This window comes from Schistocerca cancellata, chromosome 6 (genome assembly GCF_023864275.1).
Source record: "Schistocerca cancellata isolate TAMUIC-IGC-003103 chromosome 6, iqSchCanc2.1, whole genome shotgun sequence".
NCBI classification, from domain to species: domain Eukaryota; kingdom Metazoa; phylum Arthropoda; class Insecta; order Orthoptera; family Acrididae; genus Schistocerca; species Schistocerca cancellata.
This window is the reverse complement of record NC_064631.1, coordinates 95,382,088-95,387,444: the sequence shown is the minus strand read 5'-3', so window position 1 is coordinate 95,387,444 and position 5,357 is coordinate 95,382,088. Positions and strand designations below refer to the sequence as shown.

The 5,357-nt window shown below is 41.0% G+C and overlaps 1 non-coding gene across 1 annotated transcript; it reads left to right on the top strand.

Annotated features, from left to right (window-relative positions):
* The first annotated feature begins 462 nt into the window (after window positions 1–462).
* On the top strand, window positions 463–537 carry Trnat-ugu (transfer RNA threonine (anticodon UGU)). Its single transcript has one exon. It is a non-coding gene; the product is annotated as a tRNA-Thr (tRNA).
* Window positions 538–5,357: the final 4,820 nt, after the last annotated feature.

Below are 5,357 nucleotides of genomic sequence, written 5' to 3'. Positions count from 1 at the left end.
AAAATTAATCGAAGAATCTCTCTAACTTACGAAGAAAAGTGTACCTATAGCAGCCGTTAGTAAGTGAAAAAATGATGAAATTTCAAACGTAAAAAAATGTTTTCGAACTTCCACTGCAATGAGTGTGAATCCTGAATCCTTCCTGGTGATGCTGACGAAGTTTTAAGAATCTATTTGTAAAAGTATAGACACTGAAATTAAAATATCCTGTGATGCCTTTCCTGCTCCAAGTCAGCCCGTTTGACGTCCTACCCCCCTTAAGGCTAACCGGCCGATGACCTCCTTCAGTGCGGAAGCACACGAATTGCCTGAACTCTTACGGGACTCGGTGGATTGTCTGCCCCGAGTAATGGGTATAATGGCAGGGACACTACGAATGTAGTGTGTGGACAATAAGTTCAGAATGTGGGTCTCACGGGGAGCCTACCGGTGATAAGTCCCTGCAGTCGCACTATCCTCTGTGCCCTCGGTGGCTCAGATGGATAGAGCGGCTGCCATGTAAGCAGGAGATCCCGGGTTCGAGTCCCGGTCGGGGCACACAATTTCAACTGTCCCCGTTGATGTATATCAACGCCTGCCAGCAGCTACTGGTACTGATTTAATTGTAATTTAATATTATTACCTTTCTCTGAAATCTGATGGAGAGGAGGAAGGAAGTAAGAAAGGAGGAAGATTGGGTATTACGTCCCGTCGACATCGAGGTCATTATAGACCGAGCACAGGCACGGTTTGTGTCAAGGACGGGGAACGAAATCGGTCGTGCCCTTACAAAGAAACCATCCCGGCATTTGTTTTGAGCGATTTAATGTAATCACGATGTTTTAATCTGCGGGCCACCTCGCTCGGTTTCCTCTGAAATCATTTCCGCGTTTCCTATTAACAACTAAAATACTTTTTACCTCTTCTTATGATACGGTATGGCGTAATTTTCGATAGACAGACATAAGTGCACAGCACATAAGATATTAATCCTCACAGCCTCTAGCTTCGCTAAGGGCCTCATTTCGACGAGGATGAGGGTCCACAAATTTCTTCAGCCGAAGCCACTCAGAGACGATTAGAGATTAGAAATTGCCGGGATGGTCCAAAACGACCAGTGTGATGTCTTCAATGGTTGACTAAAATTTTGTTCCGTGAACTCATTAAACGTCTGTTGGAGTAATATTAGGAAGAACTCCGCTAACAGCTGACGAAATTGTTTCGCGGCCTAAAGCAGCATCAATAGGTGCAACCTGCAAGGTACAGTGCAAAGTTCAGTGTCACCACAATTTGTGGATGTTAAAATTAATAAAGGAATGTCTCAAATATACTCACAACGTTAAAACATCATAGGTATATCCCTCGCCCCTAGTCAAGATTTAGTGTTCAGTTAATATTGTCAATACTATGGCGAGCAAAAGCTAACGAAGGCGTACACCATTCACTTAGAAAAAACTGCTAATTGGTGAAAGTCGCTGTTACAGAGCCATGTTTTAAAATTTTCCTGCGTGTAAAAAGAAAAGAAAAAATTCCATAGTGAGAAGACGCTAAATTTTTTTAAAAGGGCCGGATTGGTGACTCGTTGTCACTGCTAACATGATTAGTCGTGGCACTATTTTCTATATGGAACATATCAGGTGGCAGAGTCTTACTATTGTGATGGCAGAGCGTCCCGGTGTAGGGCAAAAAATGGCAGACCGCACGAAGGTCAAAGAGTGTCTAGCTGGCTGCGGAACGTAAACTTTTCATGTCGACAGTATGACGTCATATACTCCTAACTAGGAGCGCTGGGTCGCTACCTTTACAAGCGAGAATAATACAGAATTCTTTTACGTACTAGTACCTAATCGTATAAACAATCAAAATTAGCTAGAATGCATTACTTCTAATTGGCTATTCAACGTGACCAGTGCATTTTCTTTTTTGTACCTAAAAATTTATGTTTCCTGTCATATATTCAGAATCAGCCTTTATTTCAGTTTTATGAAGTATTTTTTTAAACTTCCCGAAGGACCTGTGATGCTGTGCCCACCTTCGCGTAAGTTCCCTGTTAATGCAGATCAGGTATTTTTTACATTAAGGTTCTCCTGAAATCTTATTCGAAATGACCTACCGGTTTGCCCTAAATATTTCTTAGGGCAATCATTGCATATAATGCAGTATATGCCCGCTTAAATATATTTATTTACCACAGCATTTTCCTTGTGGCTGAATTTTCAACGTAGATCCTAAAAAGTGAAATAAGCTGGAATAATGTTTGTTGGTCTCATACGTCTGCCTTTTTTTCGGATACTGCATCCAGATATGGTGCTGGAGGGCAGCGTATCGGCATCTAGTAAAACTAGAGTGGGTTTATTAAATATTGCCATGAAATAATGTAGACGAGTTCAAAACATCTTCTTAAGTCGTCTTCTCATTTGCTTCTTTGCCGTTTTCTCATGTCACGCTCCTTATTATGGTGTTGTAGGTCTTCTTGCCAATAAGAACATTTTCGCAAGAGTAAAATTTTCTCATGGCTTCTTTTTCTTCCTCTGTTGATGACAAATGAAACAGAGGCAGCAGCAGAGATACAATTACTAAATCTACTTCCTAATCGCTAGTAAAATCTATCAAGACGAGAAAATATAAATGTTACTGTAAACTACGATATTAAATGAGTTAATTTTCGTCCCCACAGGGAAGGGATAATATGACAAGACCTAATCACTCCAGTTATTCTAGTCATGTAACTAGTAGCATACGAGATTATTTTGTTTATTATTACTGCTTTGAAGTGTTTAATCTTCGGACTAATCTGTCGTCTACGTTTTGATACACTGAAGGCCAAAGTTCTTTACGTTATTTCTGAAGGACCCGAATTTTGTAAAAAGTTATCTGCTATGTAACCTCCGCTTTGTTTCGTCTCAGTTTTGGGATCAGCTTTGGCGTGTATGAGTCACCTCTACATTTTATTCGTCTTACTTCCTGCTAAGCCTCATTGTAGATCGTGACTGTAATTTATCTAAAATCAATTTTTTTTTCTATCTGATGACAGCATGCTGCATCTGTGACACTGTAATCACAGTAGATCTATTGTAGCGTTTCCTGCCTGCCTATCAATGAGATTTTTCAACCAAAAATTTCTCTGCAGGTGACATTAGAAGGCAATTCATAAGATAAGTGATCTTTTCCTAAGCTAACTGTTGCGACATGGCGGCAAGCCTCGTTATTGATGGAAAATAATTTCTTTTAAGCGCACTGTATGGTGCAGTTCACAGGAACTTCTGTAATTCTGTCTGACACTTTCCTCTACGGGTCCATCATCTAATCACCATTTTTTTATAGCCGGGGCTGCATCAGGCCATTGCGTAGGCTTGTAGGGGTCATTCTTTGAAGGTGGTAACCGATCAAACCCACAGGACACTCGCGATAAAATATTAGGTAGTGCAAGGGAAATGATCGAATAAAATATCTCAGGGGCGTCCTAAGTTATGACACAGAGGCAGTTAACGAAAAAGCACGATTAATGTTAGACCGTTGTCCCAGGAACAGTTCGCTTCCATCCTCCCTGATTTCGCTGCTGAAAAACGTTAACAATGCAGTTCGAATTATGTACAAGTGAACAATATTAGGAGACAGGATGGCTGTTCTCTTTAAGTAACAAACTCCACAAATTACAGTGAAACAGGTAATTACCAAGACAGCACATGATAACTGATACTAGCTTCATGTTGACGGCACAAACTCACGCGAATGAAAGCTGTGGTGATAGGTCGATGACAAATGAATGAGCCTTTCTCACTTTTCTCAGCGACATTACTTTAACATTTTCTTCAGCTTCTGGAAGTTTCGATGTATTTAGTGCAATTATAAAAGTGTTCGTTGACTCGTAGAGAAGTACAATCTTTATCACATAATTTTTATGAATAAATTGCCCTCCTATAGGGCATCATTACAGACATCAGTGAAATGAAATGAGGAGAAACTAAATTAAAAAAGGGATACACTTTACCATTACGCTCTCCTTGTACATATTCACTGTGATGACATCAGAGAGGTACACCAGTAGATGAAGACGTAACGTCAACGTTGCCTCAGGAAAGTGTGTTGGGAACCTTGCTGTTCATTTTACATTTTAACCATGGACCATGAACCACGGACCCTCCTTCCATGAACGATGGACCTTGCCGTTGGTGGGAAGGCTTGCGTGCCTCAACGATACAGATAGCCGTACCGTAGGTGCAACCACAACGGAGGGGTATCAGTTGAGAGGCCAGACAAACGTGTGGTTCCTGAAGAGGGGCAGCAGCCTTTTCAGTAGTTGCAGGGGCAACAGTCTGGATGATTGACTGATCTGGCCTTGTAACACTAACCAAAACAGCCTTACTGTGCTGGTACTGCGAACGGCTGAAAGCAAGGAGAAATTACGGCCGTAATTTTTCCCGAGGGCATGCAGCTTTACTGTATGATTAAATGATGATGGCGTCCTCTTGGGTAAAATATTCCGGAGGTAAAATAGTCCCCCATTCGGATCTCCGGGCGGGGACTACTCAAGAGGACGTCGTTATCAGGAGAAAGAAAACTGGCGTTCTACGGATCGGAGCGTGGAATATCAGATCCCTTAATCGGGCAGGTAGGTTAGAAAATTTAAAAAGGGAAATGGATAGGTTAAAGTTAGATATAGTGGGAATTAGTGAAGTTCGGTGGCAGGAGGAACAAGACTTTTGGTCAGGTGACTACAGGGTTATAAACACAAAATCAAATAGGGGTAATGCAGGAGTAGGTTTAATAATGAATAGGAAAATAGAGTGCGGGTAAGCTACTACAAACAGCATAGTGAACGCATTATTGTGGCCAAGATAGACACGCAGCCCACGTCTACTACAGTAGTACAAGTTTATATGCCAACTAGCTCTGCAGATGATGAAGAAATTGATGAAATGTATGATGAGATAAAAGAAATTATTCAGGTAGTGTAGGGAGACGAAAATTTAATAGTCATGGGTGACTGGAATTCGACAGTAGGAAAAGGAAGAGAAGCAAACGTAGTAGGTGAATATGGATTGGGGCTAAGAAATGAAAGAGGAAGCCGCCTGGTAGAATTTTGTACAGAGCATAACTTAATCATAGCTAACACTTGGTTCAAGAATCATGAAAGAAGGCTCTATACATGGAAGAACCCTGGAGATACTAGGTTTCAGATAGATTATATAATGGTAAGACCGAGATTTAGGAACCAGATTTTAAATTGTAAGACATTTCCAGGGGCAGATGTGGACTCTGACCACAATCTATTGGTTATGAACTGTAGATTACAACTGAAAAAACTGCAAAAAGGTGGGAATTTAAGGAGATGGGAACTGGATAAACTGAAAGAACCAGAGGTTGTACAGAGTTTC